General features: G+C 42.7%; 4 non-coding genes across 4 annotated transcripts; all 4 read right to left on the reverse strand.

Moving 5' to 3' along the window:
• Window positions 1-1,662: 1,662 nt before the first annotated feature.
• Window positions 1,663-1,853, reverse strand: LOC140285876 (U2 spliceosomal RNA). The gene has a single exon (XR_011910817.1). It is a non-coding gene; the product is annotated as a U2 spliceosomal RNA (small nuclear RNA).
• Window positions 1,854-2,169: 316 nt separating this feature from the next.
• On the reverse strand, window positions 2,170-2,283 carry LOC140285888 (U5 spliceosomal RNA). Its single transcript, XR_011910829.1, has one exon. It is a non-coding gene; the product is annotated as a U5 spliceosomal RNA (small nuclear RNA).
• Window positions 2,284-9,528: 7,245 nt separating this feature from the next.
• Window positions 9,529-9,712, reverse strand: LOC140285879 (U2 spliceosomal RNA). The gene has a single exon (XR_011910819.1). It is a non-coding gene; the product is annotated as a U2 spliceosomal RNA (small nuclear RNA).
• Window positions 9,713-10,007: 295 nt separating this feature from the next.
• On the reverse strand, window positions 10,008-10,121 carry LOC140285916 (U5 spliceosomal RNA). Its single transcript, XR_011910854.1, has one exon. It is a non-coding gene; the product is annotated as a U5 spliceosomal RNA (small nuclear RNA).
• Window positions 10,122-21,752: the final 11,631 nt, after the last annotated feature.

The following is a 21,752-nucleotide window of genomic DNA, read 5'->3' on the forward strand; positions in this document are numbered from 1 at the left end:
CATGGCACAGGACCTACATGATAACCGTGCTTAGTTATGAGTGTATAAGCGTACAGGGCCACAATCCACAGCCCCCCCAAGCAATCAGAAGCAGGCAGAGAGGGCCACAAGACCCAGGCCACCAGCAGCCCCCACAGAGCACAGAACCCAGGAAGCCCACCGCAGGGGCAACCACGCATCCACCCAGAAGACTGCAGAGGAAGCCCCCGGAAAGAGCCCCCATAAGCATAGGGCAGAGGCCCTCCGGGAGCCAGGGGCAACAGCCCACCGACGTCGCCAGGCCCCAGCCGCCCAGACATGGGCCGTGCACTGGATCCGGGCCCCAGGAGCCCGAGCGCCCCCAAACCCCCCGGCAGAGGCCCCACCCAATACCCAGTAGGGCCAAGCGCCCCAGACAGCCACACAGTGGGTCAGCGCCTGCCCCAGCACCCCTGGCCAAGTGCCCTGGGAGTCAAGACGTGCCCACAGGTGGGTGAAGTCGCGAGCAGCGGAGAGAGGCCACGCCGCCCCCCCCATCGGGAGAAGAACAGGCAGGCCAGGCGACAGCAAGTCCAAGATCCAGGCCCAATCATTACCACACACACTTTCATGTCCCATACATCCACACGTCCTCCCTCCCTCGACTCCGCTGGGGTGTAGTGCAGCGGGCACACCAGGGGGCCAGCAGCCCCCCAGCCACCACAGACCCCAAACCAGCAGAACAATTAATTAATCCTCCTGGCCCCTCCCGCCCCGAGCAGCAACCAGGAAGCAGGGGTGTGCGAAGAAGACCCCTCCCCTCACCCTTCTGGCTCTTCAATATTTTCTAATAGTGAGCAATTAAAATTGAGGGGCAGCCAAACACATACCCAAAGAGCCCCGCCCACCAGATGCCACTCAGTGTAACCAGCCCCTAAGACCTAATGTGTGTGTGTGAGTGTGTTTGATAAGTAGTAATGTCTAAGGTGTAATTAAAACAGGGGTGGGAACTGCAGAGTGCAACTACTGCAGAGTCCACTACACCCCACCGAACACACACGCCCCCAAAACCCTTCATGTGTGAGTGTGTGCTGTGTACAGGAGCCAGAAGGGAGAGGGGTATGGGGATATACACTGGGGGCAGCCAGGGACTGGCTGCAATAGGCATCCCCGCTACCAGGGAGCCAACACAGGACAGGAGGGCCTGATGTCCACCAGGCTCTGGGCCTGCAGCGACCATATTCTGGGAGCTACTGTACCCCCAGAAGGTACCCATCCCGCCCCACCCCACTCAACCCAACCCCACTCCGGAGGACCTCTACAAAAAACAAACAAACAACAACAAAAAACAAACAAACAAACCACCCGGTCACACCAGTCGCAGCAGCCCGGGCCTGAGACCCACCATCACCCAGGCCCCCCCAGGCCCCCCCTCAACAGGTGCGCTCTTGTGAAAAAGCAAACAGCGGCAGCAACAAAAACACAACGGGAACACTGTATTGAGGCTTTGTTCTGACCGCTCATTTGGTATGGCATTTCTTTCAAGCAATTCTCCCGGTTAGCCCGCACTCGGCTCGCTCCCAGAGCCGTGTTAAAGTCTACTTCGCATTCACTCTCTTTTCTCAGCAGACTAAAAGAAAGTTTCATCTTGGGCTCCCTGAAACTTGCATCCTGCACCGCTGTTTGCTTTTTCACAAGAGTAGAGAAGAGCGCACCGTTCCCAGCGGCACTGCAGTACGGGGTCAATAGTTGGAGTGAACGGAGCAAGCTAATTTTTCAACTCCTATTGCTAAAAATCCATTTAATATGTAGTCCTCGTATAGAGGACATATCAGATATTAAACTGATAAGAACAGATACTACACTTGATCTTAGCCAAAAGGCCGAGAAGCGACAACTGTCCACTGGTTCACGTCCGAGGGCCCTTCCTGGCACAATGCGCACTTGTCCGCTAACACCCCTGTTCTTTTTATGGCCATAGGTGGCCAGAGTGTCACTTTGCACCTCCGCCCACCTGCTGCACTGAGCACTCTTCAGCCCTTTTAAATGGTATAACTTTGCACTCCCGCACGCTCCAGCAAGCACCATTCAAGCAACAACTTTGCACTCCAGCTTCGAACATCGGCACAGTCGCAACAAGTAAGGCGACTCTACTCAGAGAAGTCACTCTGCACAGTAACAAGATTTCTTTTGCACAGACAGAAAGGGCTTCACCCGCAAAGGTAAAGCCTGCCAAAAATAGAAACAACTCATTAGTGCTGCTCTCCACAGAAGTCTTTAGTAAAAGGCGAAAGACTTGTACGTTATGAAGAGAAACCAGAGTACGATTATTCGTCACTGCGGGAGCAGGGCATCAGGCTAGTTGGCATAGCCACCTTCACCATGGTGAGCTTTGCTTGGTTCCCCCCCCCCCCCCCCCCCCCCCCCCCCCCCCCCCCCTCCTTGCTCCTCGGCTGACCAAGTAGGAACAATCGGGCCCTATTCGATGGCTGCCTTGTCTTTTACTCTGTGCAAAAGACAAGGCAGCAACAAAAACACCACGGGAAAACCGTATTGAGGCTTTGTTCTGACCGCTCATTCGGTGTCGCGTTTCTTTCAAGCAATTCTCCCGGTTAGCCCGCACTCGGCTCGCTCCCAGAGCCGTGTTAAAGTCTACTTCGCATTCACTCTCTTTTCTCAGCAGACTCTTGGGATTTTATCAATAAAATGAATTCCTTCACTCAAACTATGTTAAAACTGCTTTGTCCTTCATATTTACCATGTCTTGAAAGATTTAAACAAAAAAACCAACGTTGTACTTTGCAGTAAAAGAAATAGCAAATCTAAAGTTTCAGGAATCCGAGAATAAGCTTACTTTCATGAGTTCTTCACGATTTCGGATTTTGCTATAAAATGAATTCCTTCACTCAAACTAAATTAAAACTGCTAAACCGCTAATCTGTTACATGTAAGGCAGATGTCAAAATTTCCGACCATAATGTATAAAATGCGGTGAAAAAAAGGTGTGATAGAACACTAAAAGGTGGAGCGGAAGTGTTCGGCTGCAAGAAGGTGTGAATGTCCGACTATATTTGGTGAAAAGCAGGTGAAGCAAGGTCTGAATGCCAAACCTTACATCATCAAATGCGAGATCAGAGGTGTTTGGCTGCAAGAAGGCCATAGTTTGCCAAAAGCGGGTAAGGTGCGAATGTCCGACTAAATATCAAAAAAATTTGGGGCAGAGGTCTTCGGATGCAAGTGGGTGTGAATATCCAACCATACAAGTATGGTGGAGAGGAAGCTGTGAATAGCCGACCATAGTTTGGAAAATGCGGGTAAGAAAAGGTTTGAATATCTAAAAAAACATAATCAAAAGCGGGAGCAGAGCTGTTCGACTGCAAGTAGGTGTGAATGTCAGAGAATAATTTGCAAAAAGCTGATGAGAAAGGGTGAGAAATCCCGACCATACACCATCAAATGCGGTAGCCTAGTTGTTCGGCTGTGAGTAGGTGTGAATCTCCAACCATAATTGCTGAAAAATGTGTTAGAAAAGGTAAAAATGCCGGTCCATACATCATCAAAATCGGGAGAGGTGGTGTTCAGCTGCAAGAAGGTCTAAATGTCCATCAATAATTGCTAGAAAACATGAAAGAAAATTTTCGAAAATCAAACCACACATGATCATAAGTGGGAGAGGAGGTGTTCAGCTGCAAGAAGGTGTGAATGTCCACCCATAATACCTGAAAAATGGGTAAAAAAAAGGTGCGAATGCCCAACCATACATCATCAAAAGCAGGAGTGCATGTGTTCGGCTACAAGAAGGTGTGAACGTCCAACCAAAATTTGTAAAAAGCAGTTAAGAAAAGGTTCGAATATCCAACCAAACATAATCAAAAGCAGGAGTGGAGCTGTTCGACTGCAAGTAGGTGTGAATGTCAGATCATAATTTGCAAAAAGCTGATGAGAAAGGGTGAGAATGCCCGACTATACACCATCAAATGCGGGAGCGGAGTTGTTCGGCTGTGAGTAGGTGTGAATCTCCGACCATAATTGCTGAAAAATGTGTTAGAACAGGTAAGAATGCCGGTCCATACATCATCAAAAGTGAGAGAGGTTGTGTTCGGCTGCAAGTAGGTGTGACTGTTCGACTAAAGTTTGTAAAAAGTGGGTAAGACAAGGTGCGAATGCCTGACAATGTATGATCAAAAGCGGGAGCGGAGGTGTTCAGCTGCAAGAAGGTCTACATGACCATCAATAATTGCTAGAAAACATGAAAGAAACTTTTCGAAAATCAAACCGCACATGATCATAAGTGGGATAGGAGGTGTTCAGCTGCAAGGTGTGAATGTCCACCCATAATTCCTGAAAAATGGGCAAAAAAAAGGTGTGAATGCCCAACCATACATCATCAAAAGCAGGAGTGGAAGTGTTCGGCTACAAGAAGGTGTGAACGTCCAACCAAAATATGTAAAAAGAAGTTAAGAAAAGGTTCGAATATCCAACCAAACATAATCAAAAGCGGGAGCAGAGCTTTTCGACTGCAAGTAGGTGTGAATGTCAGATCATAATTTGCAAAAAGCTGATGAGAACGGGTGAGAATGCCCGACTATACATCATCAAATGCGGGAGCGGAGTTGTTCGGCTGTGAGTAGGTGTGAATCTCCGACCATAATTGCTGAAAATTGTGTTAGAAAAGGTAAAAATGCCGGTCCATACATCATCAAAAGCGAGAGGGGTTGTGTTCGGCTGCAAGTAGGTGTGAATGTCCAGCCATAATTACTCACAAACGGGTAAGAAAAGGTAGTATTGCCAGACCATATATGATCAAAACAGGGAGCGGAGGTGGTTCAGCTGCAAGAAGGTTTGAATGTCCGACTAAAGTTCAAATATATTAAAGAAAGCGGGAGGAGAGGTCTTCGGATGAGAGTGGTTGAAAATTTCCGACCATAATGTATAAAATGCGGTGAAAAAAAGGTGTGATAGAACACTAAAAGGTGGAGCGGAAGTGTTCGGCTGCAAGAAGGTGTGAATGTCCGACTATATTTGGTGAAAAGCAGGTGAAGCAAGGTCTGAATACCAAACCTTACATCATCAAATGCGAGATCAGAGGTGTTTGGCTGCAAGAAGGCCATAGTTTGCCAAAAGCGGGTAAGGTGCGAATGTCCGACTAAATATCAAAAAAATTTGGGGCAGAGGTCTTCGGATGCAAGTGGGTGTGAATATCCAACCATACAAGTATGGTGGAGAGGAAGCTGTGAATAGCCGACCATAGTTTGGAAAATGCGGGTAAGAAAAGGTTTGAATACCCGAACATACACCATCAAAAGAGGGAGCGGAGGTGTTCCGCTGTACGAAGGTGTGAATGTCCGACCATAGTTGGTAAAAAGCGGGTAAGAAAAGGTTAAAATACCCGACTGTACACAATCAATAGCGGGAGAGGATGTGTTCGGCTACAAGAAGGTGTGAAAGTCCGACCATGGTTTGTAAAAAGCGGGTAAGAAAAGGTGCGAATGTCCGACAATGTATGATCAAAAGAGAGAACGGAGGTTTTCGGATACAAGAAGGTTTGAATGTCACACCATAGTTTGTAAAAAGCGGGTAAGAAAAGGTTCGAATGCCCGACTATACACCATCAAAAGCGGGAGCAGAGGTGTTCCGCTGTAAGACGATGTGAATGTCCGACCATAGATGGTAAAAAGCGGGTAAGAAAAGGTTAAAATACCCGACTGTACACAATCAATAGCAGGAGCGGAGTTGTTCGGCTACAAGAAGGTGTGAAAGTCCGACCATTGTTTGTAAAAACCGGGAAGAAAAGGCTCGAAAGCCCGACTATACACCATTAAAAAGAAGGTTTGAATGTCAATCAATAATTGCTTTAAAACAAGAAAGTAAATTTTCGAATATCAAACCGTACATGATCATAAGCGGGAGAGGAGGTGTTCCGCTGTAAGACGGTGTGAATGTCCGACCATAGTTGGTAAAAAGTGGGTAAGAAAAGGTTAAAATACCCAACTGTACACAATCAATAGCGGGAGCGGAGTTGTTCGGCTACTAAAAGGTGTGAAAGTCCGACCCTGGTTTGTAAAAAGCGGGTAAGAAAAGGTTCGAATGCCCTAACATACACCATCAAAAGAGGGAGCGGAGGTGTTCCGCTGTAAGACGGTGTGAATGTCCGATCATAGTTGGTAAAAAGCGGGTAAGAAAAGGTTAAAATACCCGACTGTACACAATCAAAAGAGGGATCGGAGTTGTTCAGCTAAGAGAAGGTGTGAAAGTCCGACCATGGTTTGTAAAAAGCGGGTAAGAAAAGGTTCGTATGCCCGAATATACACTATCAAAACCGGAAGTGTAGGTGTTCGGCTGCAAGAAGGTGTGAACGTCCGACCAAAGTTTGTAAAAAAGCAGTTAAGAAAAGGTTCGAATATCTAACCAAACATAATCAAAAGCGGGAGCAGAGCTGTTCGACTGCAATTAGGTGTGAATGTCAGAGAATAATTTGCAAAAAGCTGATGAGAAAGGGTGAGAAATCCCGACTATACACCATCAAATGCGGTAGCGGAGTTGTTCGGCTGTGAGTAGGTGTGATTCTCCAACCATAATTGCTGAAAAATGTGTTAGAAAAGGTAAGAAGGCCGGACCATATATCATCAAAAGCGGGAGAGGTTGTGTTCGGCTGCAAGAAGGTGTGAATGTCCAGCCATAATTACTCACAAACGGGTAAGAAAAGGTACTATTGCCAGACCATATATGATCAAAACAGGGAGCGGAGGTGGTTCAGCTGCAAGAAGGTTTGAATGTCCGACTAAAGTTTGTAAAAAGCGGGTAAGACAAGGTGTGAATGCCCGACAATGTATGATCAAAAGAGGAGCGGAGGTTTTCGGCTGCAAGAAGGTCTGAATATCCACCCATAATTACTGAAAAAAGGGTAAGAAAAGGTGCGAAAGCCCAACCGCACATGATCATAAGTGGATGAGAAGGTGTTCGACTGTAAGTAGGTGTGAATGCAATCAATGTATAGATAGATTTCAACAAAAAACAACGTTGTACTTTGCAGTAAAAGAAAGTGCAAATCAAAAGTTTTAGGAATCCGAGAATAAGCTTATTTTCATGAGTTCTGCACGATTTCAGATTTTATGTATAAAATGAATTTCTTCACGCAAACTAAGTTAACACTGCTTTGTCCTTCATATGTACCCATTTCTACATATATTTCAAGCATAAACTTCCTCATATTACCCTGAATGAGAAAGAGCCACACTTGTGATTAAGCCATAACTCCCTTTTGAGGAGTTCTGCATGATTTGGGATTTTATCTATAAAATTAATTCCTTCACTCAAACTATGTTAAAACGGCTTTTACCTTCATATTTATCAATGTCTCGATAGATTTAAACAAAAAAACAACGTTGTACTTTGCAATAAAAGAAAGAGCAAATCAAAAGTTTTAGGAATCCGAGAATAAGCTTATTTTCATGAGTTCTGCACGATTTCGGATTTTATGTATAAAATGAATTCATTCACTCAAACCAAGTTAAAACTGCCTTTTCCTTCATATTTATCAATGTCTAGATCGACTTCAACAAAGAACAACATTGTATTTTGCAGTAGAAGAAAGAGCGAAACTGAAGGATCAGGAATCCGAGAATAAGCTTCTTTTCATACGTTCTGCATGATTTGGGATTTTATGTATAAAATGAATTCCTTCACTCAAACTAAGTTAACACTGCTTTGTCCTTCATATGTACCCATTTCTACATATATTTCAAGCATAAACTTCCTCAAACTACCCTGAATGAGAAAGAACCACACTTGTGATTAAGCTATACGCCCCTTTTGAGGAGTTCTGCATGATTTGGGATTTTATCTATAAAATCAATTCCTTCACTCAAACTATGTTAAAACGGCTTTTACCTTCATATTTATCAATGTGTCGATAGATTTAAACAAAAAAAACAACGTTGTACTTTGCAGTAAAAGAAAGAGCCAATCAAAAGTTTTAGGAATCCGAGAATAAGCTTATTTTCATGAGTTCTGCACGATTTCGGATTTTATGTATAAAATGAATTCATTCACTCAAACCAAGTTAAAACTGCTTTTTCCTTCATATTTATCAATGTCTAGATCGACTTCAACAACAGTGTCCTGTTGAATGTTACATGTTTGGGCTTTGACACGCTTCACTGTGGTTGTTAACTGTGTGGTGTGTCCTGAAATGTTATATGTTTGGGCTGTGTGACATGCTTAATGCGTGTCAGTAGCTACCCACTTATTCATATATAGCAACTGACAACGTAAGAAGTCCGGACATACTTTGATAGAGTAGTTGTAGAAGTATCCTTATTGATAATAGATAAACTAATTCATAGTGATAGAACAGTAGATGAACAGGTGCCTACACATGTCTCACGAAAATGAAATGGATGTATGATTGCTGACGGCAGAGCAATACTGCCAAACTTATGAGTTCTTGTGGCAAACTTGATTCAGTGTCTTGACGTGTATACGCTGTTTCGCTGACTTGATTGTCACAAGAAACAATGTGTGTTTGATAAGATCCGACCATTTTATTACGGGAGGATCAGTATGTATGGATTCTGATGTGACTGATAAACCCATTCGTATCTTAAGCACAATCTAATACGTCAGACAACGCCCTGGCACACGATTAAAAAAAAAAGAGAGAGCGGTTTTGTGTCCCCACAGTCCATAATGTAGAAAAGAGAGAAAAAACCCTTTCTGATTTGGTGTGTGTGCTCATAGTGCAGAGTGTAGAGAAAAGAAAGCCGTTTTGGTGTCACGGGTGTTGTGACTTACACACACACATTTCTAAATTGAGAAAGGAAATTATTTTAGAGGAAGCACTAGAGTTTAGATCCCACATTTGTTGATAGGCATTCATTTATTTCTTCACTTCTGATAAAAATGATAAGACTGACCTAAAGAATTGGAGGCCCATCACACTTTTAAACTTTGACTGTAAACTTTTTAGCAAGGTTTTAACGACACGGATGTCCTCTGTTTTAGAGGAGGTAATTCACCCAGACCAGGCTTGTGCCATCTCAGAGAGACAACTCACCGACAGCCTCGTACTGATTCGAGACATCATTGATTACGCTAGAGACAGAAACACCCGGCTTGTCATCTTAAATTTAGACTTTGAAAAAGCTTTTGATCGGGTCTCGCATCAATATCTCTTTCAGGTGTTGCAGCCATCGAATAGGGCCCGATTGTTCCTACTTGGTGAGATTTGCTTGGTTGAGACGCTTGCTCCCCCCCCTTGCTCCTCGGCTGACCAAGTAGGAACAATCGGGCCCTATTCGATGGCTGCCTTGTCTTTTACTCTGTGCAAAAGACAAGGCAGCCACAAACACCACGGGAACACCGTATTGAGGCTTTGTTCTGACCACTCATTCGGTGTCGCGTTTCTTTCAAGCAATTCTCCCGGTTAGCCCACACTCGGCTCGCTCCCAGAGCTGTGTTAAAGTCTACTTCGCATTCGCTCTCTTTTCTCAGCAGATTAAAAGAAAGTTTCATCTTGGGCTCCCTGAAACTTCCATCCTGCACCGCTGTTTGCTTTTTCACAAGAGCAGAGAAGAGCGCACCGTTCCCAGCGGCACTGCAGTACTGGGTCGATGCTTGGAGTGAACGGAGCAAGCTTCTTTTTCAACTCCTATTCTTAAAAATCCATTTAATATGTAGTCCTCGTATAGAGGACATATTAAACTGATAAGAACAGATACTACACTTGATCTTAGCCAAAAGGCCGAGAAGCGATAACTGTCCACTGTTTCAGGTCCGAGGGCCCTTGCTGGCACAATGCGCACTTGTAGCAGTGTTCTTTTTATGGCCATAGTTGGCCAGAGTGTCACGTTGCACCTCCACTGAGAACTCTTCAGCCCTTTTAAATGGTATAACTTTGCACTCCCGCATGCTCCAGCAAGCACCATTCAAGCAACAACTTTGCACTCCAGCTTCGAACATCGGCACAATCGCAACAAGTAAGACGACTCTACTCAGAGAAGTCACTCTGCACAGTAACAAGATTTCTTTTGCACAGACAGAAAGGGCTTCACCCGCAAAGGTAAAGCCTGCCAAAAATAGAAACAACTCATTAGTGCTGCTCTCCACGAAAGTCTTTAGTAAAAGGAGAAAGACTTGTATGTTATGAAGAGAAACCAGAGTACGATTATCCGTCACTGCGGGAGCAGGGCATCAGGCTAGTTGCCATAGCCACCTTCCCCATGGTGAGCGTTGCTTGGTTGAAACGCTTGCCCCTGTGCAATCGACAAGGCAGCAACAAAAACACCACGGGAACACCGTATTGAGGCTTTGTTCTGACCGCTCATTCGGTGTCGCGTTTCTTTCAAGCAATTCTCCCGGTTAGCCCACACTCGGCTCGCTCCCAGAGCCGTGTTAAAGTCTACTTCACATTCACTCTCTTTTCTCAGCAGACTCTTGGGATTTTATCTATAAAATGAATTCCTTCACTCAAACTATGTTAAAACTGCTTTGTCCTTCATATTTACCATGTCTTACCATGACTTTGCAGTAAAAGAAAGAGCAAATCTAAAGTTTCAGGAATCCGAGAATAAGCTTACTTTCATGAGTTCTTCACGATTTCGGATTTTGCTATAAAATGAATTCCTTCACTCAAACTAAATTAAAACTGCTAAACCGCTAATCTGTTACATGTAAGGCAGATGTCAAATTCACCGAAATAGGATCTAAGGGTATTCGGCCAATCGAGCTGTAGCAGCTTTGGTAAAAGAGTATAAGTTGAAGAGTTTGTGAATAAAGGTGTGCGCACACATAGTGAGCTGTAGGAAAATAGGCAGGGAGCAATGCCGGCTGGGGTATATGTTCTTGTATGTTGTCTGACTGTTTGATTTGAATGTGTTGTGTAAGTGTCCTGTTGAATGTTTGGGCTTTGACACTTCACTGTGGTTGTTAACTGTGTGGTGTGTCCTGAAATGTTATATGTTTGGGCTGTGTGACATGCTTAATGCTTGTCAGTAGCTACCCACTTATTCATATATAGCAACTGACAACATAAGAAGTCCGGACATACTTTGATAGTAGTTGTAGAAGTATCCTTATTGATAATAGATCACTAATTCATAGTGATAGAACAGTAGATGAACAGGTGCTTGCACATGTCTCACGAAAATAAAATGGGTGTATCATTGCTGATGGCAGAGCAATACTGCCAAACTTATGAGCTCTTGTGGCAAACTTGATTCAGTGTCTTGACGTGTATACGCTGTTTCGCTGACTTGATTGTCACAAGAAACAAAGTGTGTTTGATAAGATCCGACCATTTTATTACGGGAGGATCAGTATGTATGGATTCTGATGTGACTGATAAACCCATTCGTATCTTAAGCACAATCTAATACGTCAGACAACGCCCTGGCACACGATTAAAAAAAAAAAGAGAGAGCGGTTTTGTGTCCCCACAGTCCATAATGTAGAAAAGAGAGAAAAAAGCCTTTCTGATTTGGTGTGTGTGCTCATAGTGCAGAGTGTAGAGAAAAGAGAGAAAAGAAAGCCGTTTTGGTGTCACGGGTGTTGTGACTTACACACACACATTTCTGAATTGAGAAAAGAAATTATTTTAGAGGAAGCAGTAGAGTTTAGATACCACATTTGTTGATAGGCATTCATTTATTTCTTCACTTCTGATGAAGTTTCAACAATAAACAACAAACTTTGTATTATGAGAAAGAACCAGACTCATTCTTCAGGAATCCGAAAATAAGCACGAATTCGGATTCTCCTATAAAACGAATTAATTAACTCAAACCAAGTTAAGACTGCTTTGTCCTTTATATTTATTCATGTCTAATCAAGTTTCAACGATAAACAACGTTGTACTTTGTAGAATGAGAAAGAACTTCTTCAGCAATAAGCATCTCTCGACATATGACGAAATACAGATTTTGCTATAAAATAAATTTCTTCTATCAGCGTGACTTAAAACTGTTTGTCCTCCTTATTTATCCACTTCAAATCAAGTTTCAACAATTAAAAAAAAATTGTAGTTTGAGAAAGAACAACTTAATCTTCAGCAATAAGTATAAAAAGAGGGTAACAAAAGGTGCAAATGCCAACCATACATCACTAAAAGGTGGAGCGGAAGTATTCAGCTGCAAGTAGGTGTGAATGTTCGACCATAATTTGTAAAAAGTGGGTAAGAAAAGGTTCGAATGCCCGACTAAATATTAACAAAAGCGGGAGGAGAGGTCTTCGGATGAGAGTGGGTGAGAATTTCCTACCATACAAGTATGGTGGAGAGGAAGCTGTGATTGGCCGACAATAGTAAAAAGCAGGTGAGAAAAGGTGCGAATGTCAAAACATACATGATCAAAACAGGGAGCGGAGGTGTTTGGCTGCGACAAGGTGTGAATGTCCACCCATAATTACTGAAAAACGGGCAACAAGTAGGTTTGAATGCCCAACCATACATCATCAAAAGCAGGAGTGGATGTGTTCGGCTACAAGAAGGTTTGTATGTCCGACCATAGTTTGTAAAAAGCGGGTAAGAACAGGTTTGTATGCCCGACTGTACACAATCAAAAGAGGGAGCGGAGTTGTTCAGCTACAAGAAGGTGTGAAAGTCCGACCATGGTTTGTAAAAAGCGGGTAAGAACAGGTTCGTATGCCCGAATATACACCATCAAATGCGGGAGCGGAGGTGTTCGGCTGTGAGTAGGTGTGAATCTCCAACCATAATTGCTGAAAAATGTGTTAGAAAAGGTAAGAATGCCGGTCCATACATCATCAAAAGCGGGAGAGGTGGTGTTCGGCTGCAAGTAGGTGTGAATGTCCAGCCATAATTACTCACAAATGGGTAAGAAAAGGTAGTATTGCCAGACCATACATGATCAAAACAGGGAGCGGAGGTGGTTAAGCTGCAAGAAGGTGTTAATGTCCGACTAAGGTTTGTAAAAAGCGGGTAAGAAAAGGTGCGAATGCCCGACAATGTATGATCAAAAGAGGGAGCGGAGGTTTTCGGCTGAAAGAAGGTCTGAATGTCCAACCATAATTTGTAAAAACCGGGGAAGAAAAGGCTCGAAAGCCCGACTATACACCATCAAAAGCTGGAGCGGAGGTGTTCAGCTGCAAGAAGGTCTGAATGTCCATCAATAATTGCTAGAAAACATGAAAGAGAATTTTAGAATATCAAACCGCACATGATAATAAGCGGGAGAGGAGGTGTTCAGCTGCAAGAAGGTGTGAATGTCCACCCATAATTACTGAAAAATGGGTAAGAAAAGGTGCGAATTCCCAACCATACATCATCAAATGCACGAGTGGATGTGTTCGGCTACAAGAAGGTTTGAATGTCCGACCATAGTTTGTAAAAAGCGGGTAAGAAAAGGTTCGAATGCCCAAACATACACCATCAAAAGAGGGAGCGGAGGTGTTCCGCTGTAAGAAGGTGTGAATGTCCGACCATAGTTGGTAAAAAGCGGGTAAGAAAAGGTTAAAATACCCGACTGTACACAATCAATAGCGGGAGCGGAGTTGTTCAGCTACTAAAAGGTGTGAAAGTCCGACCCTGGTTTTAAAAAGCGGGTAAGAAAAGGTTCGAATGCCCGAACATACACCATCAAAAGAGGTAGCGGAGGTGTTCCGCTGCAAGAAGGTGTGAACGTCCGACCAAAGTTTGTGAAAAAGCAGTTAAGAAAAGGTTCGAATATCTAACCAAACATAATCAAAAGCGGGAGCAGAGCTGTTCGACTGCAAGTAGGTGTGAATGTCAGAGAATAATTTGCAAAAAGCTGATGAGAAAGGGTGAGAAATCTCGACTATACACCATCAAATGCGGTAGCGGAGTTGTTCGGCTGTGAGTAGGTGTGATTCTCCAACCATAATTGCTGAAAAATGTGTTAGAAAAGGTAAGAATGCCGGTCCATACATCATCAAAAGCGGGAGAGGTGGTGTTCGGCTGCAAGTAGGTGTGAATGTCCATTAATAATTGCTTTAAAACATGAAAGAAAATTTTCGAATATCAAACCTTACATGATCATTAGCGGGAGAGGAGGTGTTCAGCTGCAAGAAGGTGTGAATATCCACCCATAATTACTGAAAATTGGGTAGGAAAAGATGCGAATGTCCAACCATAAATCATCAAAAGCAGGAGTGGAGTTGTTCAGCTACAAGAAGGTATGAAAGTCCAACCATGGTTTGTAAAAAGCGGGTAAGAGAAGGTTCGAATACCCGAATATATACCATCAAAAGCGGAAGCGGAGGTGTTCGGCTGCAAGAAGGTGTGAACGTCCGACCAAAGTTTGTAAAAAGCAGTTAAGAAAAGGTTTGAATATCCAACCGAACATAATCAAAAGCGGGAGCAGAGCTGTTCGACTGCAAGTAGGTGTGAATGTCAGATCATAATTGCTGAAAAATGTGATAGAAAAGACTAGAATGCCGGACAATACATCATCAAAAGCGGGAGAGGTGGTTTTTCGGCTGCAAGTAGGTGTGAATGTCCAGCCATAATTACTCACAAACGGGGGAAGAAAAGGTAGTATTTCCAGACCACACATGATCAAAACAGGGAATGGAGGTGGTTCAGCTGCAAGGTGTGAATGTCTGACTAAAGTTTGTAAAAACCGTGTAAGACAAGGGGCGAATGCCCGACAATGTATGATCAAAAGAGGGAGCGGAGGTTTTCGGCTGCAAGGTCTGAATGTCAAACCACAATTTGTAAAAATCGGGGAAGAAAAGGCTCGAAAGCCCGACTATACACCATCAAAAGCGGGAGCAGAGGTGTTCAGGTGCAAGAAGGTCTGAATGTCCGACCAAAAATTACTGAAAAATGGGTAAGAAAAGGTGCGAATGCCAAATCATACATCATCAAAAGCAGGAGCGGATGTGTTCGGCTACAAGAAGGTTTGAATGTCCAACCATAGTAAGTAATAGGCAGGTAAGAAAAGGCTCGAATGCCCGACTATATACCATCAAAAGCGGAAGCGGAGGTGTTCGGCTGCAAGACGGTGTGAACGTCCGACCAAAGTTTGTAAAAAGCAGTTAAGAAAATGTTCGAATATCCAACCAAACATAATCAAAAGCGGGAGAAGAGCTGTTCGACTGCAAGTAGGTGTGAATATCAGATCATAATTTGCAAAAAGCTGTTGAGAAAGGGTGAGAATGCCCGACTATACACTATCAAATGTGGGAGCGGAGGTGTTCGTCTGTGAGTAGGTGTGAATGTCCGACCATAATTGCTGAAAAATGTGTTAGAAAAGGTAAGAATGCCGGACCATATATCATCAAAAGCGGGAGAGGTTGTGTTCGGCTGCAAGTAGGTGTGAATGTCCAGCCATAATTACTTACAAACGGGTAAGAAAAGGTACTATTGCCAGACCATATATGATCAAAACAGGGAGCGGAGGTGGTTCAGCTGCAAGAAGGTTTGAATGTCCGACTAAAGTTTGTAAAAAGCGGGTAAGACAAGGTGTGAATGCCCGACAATGTATGATCAAAAGAGGAGCGGAGGTTTTCGGCTGCAAGAAGGTCTGAATGTCCACCCATAATTACTGAAAAATGGTTAAGAAAAGGTGCGAAAGCCCGACCGCACATGATCATAAGTGGATGAGAAGGTGTTCGACTGCAAGTAGGTGTGAATGTAAGATCATAATTTGTAAAAAGCGGGTAAGAAAAGGTAAGAATGCCCAACCATAAATTATCAAAAGCGACAGCAGAGTTTCGGCTCGTATTTATCAATGTCTAGATAGATTTCAACAAAAAACAACGTTGCCGAATCCGAGAATAAGCTTATTTTCATGAGTTCTGCACGATTTCGGATTTTATGTATAAAATGAATTCCTTCACGCAAACTAAGTTAACACTGCTTTGTCCTTCATATGTACCCATTTCTACATATATTTCAAGCATAAACTTTCTCATACTACCCTGAATGAGAAAGAGCCAAACTTGTGATTAAGCCATACGACCCTTTTGAGGAGTTCTGCATGGTTTGGGATTTTATCTATAAAATTAATTCCTTCACTCAAACTATGTTAAAACGGCTTTTACCTTCATATTTATCAATGTCTCGATAGATTTAAACAAAAAAACAACGTTGTACTTTGCAATAAAAGAAAGAGCAAATCAAAAGTTTTAGGAATCCGAGAATAAGCTTATTTTCATGAGTTCTGCACGATTTCGGATTTTATGTATAAAATGAATTCATTCACTCAAACCAAGTTAAAACTGCTTTTTCCATCATATTTATCAATGTCTAGATCGACTTCAACAAAGAACAACATTGTATTTTGCAGTAGAAGAAAGAGCAAAACTGAAGGATCAGGAATCCGAGAATAAGCTTCTTTTCATACGTTCTGCATGATTTGGGATTTTATGTATAAAATGAATTCCTTCACTCAAACTAAGTTAACACTGCTTTGTCCTTCATATGTACCCATTTCTACATATATTTCAAGCATAAACTTCCTCATACTACCCTGAATGAGAAAGAGCCACACTTGTGAATAAGCTATACGCCCCTTTTGAGGAGTTCTGCATGGTTTGGGATTTTATCTATAAAATTAATTCCTTCACTCAAACTATGTTAAAACGGCTTTTACCTTCATATTTATCAATGTCTCGATAGATTTAAACAAAAAAACAACGTTGTACTTTGCAGTAAAAGAAAGAGCCAATCAAAAGTTTTAGGAATCCGAGAATAAGCTTATTTTCATGAGTTTCGGAATGTATGTATAAAATGAATTCATTCACTCAAACCAAGTTAAAACTGCTTTTTCATTCATATTTATCAATGTCTAGATCGACTTCAACAAAGAAAAACATTGTATTTTGCAGTAGAAGAAAGAGCAAAACTGAAGTTTCCTGAACTGATCAGGAATCCGAGAATAAGCTTATTTTCTTATGGACAAGTGGGAACTGCTTTGTCCTTCATATTTATCAATATGTAGATGGATTTCAACTTCTTCAAAGTCCAATGTTTTTCTTTGTTGAAGTCGATGTAGACATTGATGAATATGGAAGGACAAATCAGTTTTAACTTGGTTTGAGCAAAGCAATTCATTTTATAGCAAAATCCGAAATCGTGCAGAACTCATGAAAGCAGGCTTATACTCGGATTCCTGAAACTTTAGATTGGCTCTTTCTTTTACTGCAAAGTACAACGTTGTTTTTTTGTTTAAATCTTTGTAGACATGGTAAATATGAAGGACAAATTAGTTTTAACATAGTTTGAGTGAAGTAATGCATTTTATAAGCAAAATCCCAAATCATGCAGAACTCACGAAAAGCTTTTTCTCGCTTTTCACTGCTTTTTACAAACTTTGGTCGGACGTTCACACCTTCTTGCATCCGAACACCTCCGCTTCCGCTTTTGATGATGTATATTCGGGCATTCGAACCTTTTATTACCCGCTTTTTACAAACCATTGTCGGACTTTCACACCTTCTTGCAGCCGAACACCACCTCTACCACTTTTGATGATGTATGGTTCAGTATTCTTACCTTTTCTAACACATTTTTCAGCAATTATGGTCGGACATTCACACCTACTCACAGCTGGACACCTCCGCTCCCGCTTTTGATCATACAATGTCGGGACATCGCTCCTTGTCTTACCAGCTTTTTACAAACTTTAGTCGAACATTCACACCTTCTTGCAGCTGAACACCTCCGCTCCCGCTTTTGATGATGTATAGTCGGGCTTTCAAGCCTTTTCTTAACCGGTTTTTACAAATTATGGTTGGACATTCAGACCTTGCAGCCGAACACCTCCGCTCTCTCTTTTGATCATACATTGTCGGGCATTCGCACCTTGTCTTACCCGCTTTTTACAAACTATAGTCAGACATTCCCACCTTGCAGCTGAACCTCCGCTCCCTGTTTTGATCATGTATGGTCTGGCAATACTACCTTTTCTTCCCCCGTTTGTGAGTAATTATGGCTGGACATTCACACCTACTTGCAGTCGAACAGCTCTGCTCCCGCTTTTGATTACGTTTGGTTGGAAATTCGAACCTTTTCTTAACTGCTTTTTACAAACCATGGTCGGACTTTCACACCTTCTTGTAGCCGAACAACTCCGCTCCCGCTATTGATTTTGTACAGTCGGGTATTTTAACCTGTTCTTACCCGCTTTTTACCAACTATGGTCGGACATTCACACCATCTTACAGCGGAACACCTCCGCTCCCACTTTTTATGGTGTATAGTCGGGCATTCGAACCTTTTCTTACCCGCTATTTACAAACTATGGTAGGACATTCAAACTTTCGTGTATCCGAAAACCTCCGCTCTCTCTTTTGATCATACATTGTCGGACATTCGCACCTTTTCTTACCCGCTTTTTACAAACCATGGTCGGACTGTCACACCTTCTTGTAGCCGAACACATCCGCTCCCGCTATTGATTGTGTACAGTCGGGTATATTAACCTTTTCTTACCCGCTTTTTACCAAGTATGGTTGGACATTCACACCTTCGTACAGCGGAACACCTCCGCTCCCTCTTTTGATGGTGTATGTTCGGGCATTCAAACCTTTTCTTACCCGCTTTTTCCAAACTATGGTCGGCTATTCACAGCTTCCTCTCCACCATACTTGTATGGTGGGATATTCACACCCACTTGCATCCGAAGACCTCCGCCCCAAATTTTGTTGATATTTAGTTGGACATTCGCACCTTACCCGCTTTTGGCAAACTATGGCCTTCTTGCAGCCAAACAACCACTCTCATCCGAAGACCTCTCCTCCCGCTTTTGTTAATATATTTGAACTTTAGTTTGACATTCAAACCTTCTTGCAGCTGAACCACCTCCTCTCCCTGTTTTGATCACATATGGTCTGGCTACTACCTTTTCTTACCCGTTTGTGAGCAATTATGGCTGGACATTCACACCTACTTGCAGTCGAACACAACCTCTCTCGCTTTTGATGATGTATGGACCGGCATTTTTACCTTTTCTAACACATTTTTCAGCAATTATGGTCGGAGATTCACACCTACTCACAGCCGAACAACTCCGCTCCCGCATTTGATGATGTATAGTCGGGCATTCTCACCCTTTCTCATCAGCTTTTTGCAAATTATGATCTGACATTCACACCTACTTGCAGTCGAACCGCTCTGCTCCCGCTTTTGATTATGTTTGGTTGGATATTCGAACCTTTTCTTAACTTCTTTTTACATATTTTGGTTGGACGTTCACACCTTCTTGTAGCCGAACACTTCCACTCCTGCTTTTGATGATGTATGGTTGGGCATTCACACCTTTTTTTTGCCCATTTTTCAGGAATTATGGGTGGACATTCACACCTTGCAGCTGAACACCTCCTATCCCACTTATGATCATGTGCGGTTTGATTTTCAAAAAGTTTCTTTCATGTTTTCTAGCAATTATTGATGGACATGTAGACCTTCTTGCAGATGAACACCTCCGCTCCCGCTTTTGATCATACATTGTCAGGCATTCGCACCTTGTCTTACCCAGTTTTTACAAACTTTAGTCGAACAGTCACACCTTTTTGCAGCCGAACACCACCTCTCCCGCTTTTGATTATGTATGGTCCAGCATTCTTACCTTTTCTAACACATTCTTCAGCAATTATGGTCGGACATTCACACCTACTCAGAGCCGAACACCTCCGCTCCCGCATTTGATGGTGTATAGTCGGGCATTCTCACCCTTTCTCATCAGCTTTTTACAAATTATGATCTGACATTCACACCTGCTTTTGATAATGTATTGTTAGGCATTCGCACCTTTTTTTTACCCATTTTTCATGAATTATGGGTGGACATTCACACCTTCCTGCAGCCGAACACCTCCTCTCCCGCTTATGATCATGTGCGGTTTGATATTCGAAAATTTACTTTCTTGTTTTAAAGCAATTATTGATGGACATTCAAACCTTCTTTTTGATGGTGTATAGTCGGGCTTTCGAGCCTTTTCTTCCCGGTTTTTACAAACCATGGTCGGACTTTCACACCTTCTTGTAGCCGAACAACTCCGCTCCCGCTATTGATTGTGTACAGTCGGGTATTTTAACCTTTTCTTACCCGCTTTTTACCAACTATGGTCGGACATTCACACCGTCTTACAGCGGAACACCTCTGCTCCCGCTTTTGATGGTGTATAGTCGGGCATTCGAACCTTTTCTTACCCGCTTTTTACAAACCATGGTCGGACTTTCACATCTTCTTGTAGCCGAACACATCCGCTCCCGCTATTGATTGTGTACAGTCGGGTATTTTAACCTTTTCTTACCCGCTTTTTACCAAGTATGGTCGGACATTCACACCTTCGTACAGCGGAACACCTCCGCTCCCTCTTTTGATGGTGTATGTTCGGGCATTCAAACCTTTTCTTACCCGCTTTTTACCAACTATGGTCGGACATTCACACCTTCGTACAGCGGAACACCTCCGCTCCCTCTTTTGATGGTGTATGTTCGGGCATTCAAACCTTTTCTTACCCGCTTTTTCCAAACTATGGTCGGCTATTCACAGCTTCCTCTCCACCATACTTGTATGGTGGAATATTCACACCCACTTGCATCCGAAGACCTCCGCCCCAAATTTTGTTGATATTTAGTCGGACATTCGCACCTTACCCGCTTTTGGAAAACTATGGCCTTCTTGCAGCCAAACACCTCTGATCTCGCTTTTGATGATGTAAGGTTGGGCATTCAGACCTTGCTTCACCTGCTTTTCACCAAATATAGTCGGACATTCACACCTTCTTGCAGCCGAACACTTCCGCTTTTAGTGTTCTATGAGGCATTCACATATTTTTTTTCACTGTATTTTATAGATTATGGTTGGAAATTCTCACCCACTCTCATCCGAAGACCTCTCCTCCCGCTTTTGTTAATATATAGTCGGGCATTCGAACCTTTTCTTACCCGCTTTTTACAAATTATAGTCGAACATTCACACCTACTTGCAGCTGAATACTTCCGCTCCACCTTTTAGGTATGTATGGTTGGCATTTGCACCTCTTTTTATACTGATTGCTGAAGATTAAGTTGTACTTTCTCAAACTACAACATTTTTTTATTTGTTGAAACTTGATTTGAAGTGGATAAATAAGGAGGACAAACAGTTCTAAGTAAGGCTGATAGAAGGAATTAATTTTATAGCAAAATCTGTACTTCGTCATATGTCGAGAGATGCTTATTGCTGAAGAAGTTCTTTCTCATTCTACAAAGTACAACGTTGTTTATCGTTGAAACTTGATTAGACATGAATAAATATGAAGGACAAAGCAGTCTTAACTTGGTTTGAGTTAAGGAATTCGTTTTATAGGAGAATCCGAATTCGAGCATAACTCATAAAATAGAGCTTATTTTCGGATTCCTGAAGAATGATTCTGGTTCTTTCTCATATTACAAAGTTTGTTGTTTATTGTTGAAACTTCATCAGAAGTGAAGAAATAAATGAATGCCTATCAACAAATGTGGGATCTAAACTCTAGTGCTTCCTCTAAAATAATTTCCTTTCTCAATTTAGAAATGTGTGTGTGTAAGTCACAACACCCGTGACACCAAAACGGCTTTCTTTTCTGTACACTCTGCACTATGAGCAAACACACCAAATCAGAAAGGCTTTTTTCTCTCTTTTCTACATTATGGACTGTGGGGACACAAAACCGCTCTCTCTCTTTTTTTTTTTTATCGTGTGCCAGGGCGTTGTCTCATGTATTAGATTATGCTTAAGATACGAATGGGTTTATCAGTCACATCAGAATCCATACATACTGATCCTCCCGTAATAAAATGGTCGGATCTTATCAAACACACTTTGTTTCTTGTGACAATCAAGTCAG

The sequence above is a fragment of the Leuresthes tenuis genome, unplaced genomic scaffold (genome assembly GCF_036924035.1).
Source record: "Leuresthes tenuis unplaced genomic scaffold, fLeuTen1.0.hap1 SCAF_63, whole genome shotgun sequence".
Lineage (NCBI taxonomy): Eukaryota > Metazoa > Chordata > Actinopteri > Atheriniformes > Atherinopsidae > Leuresthes > Leuresthes tenuis.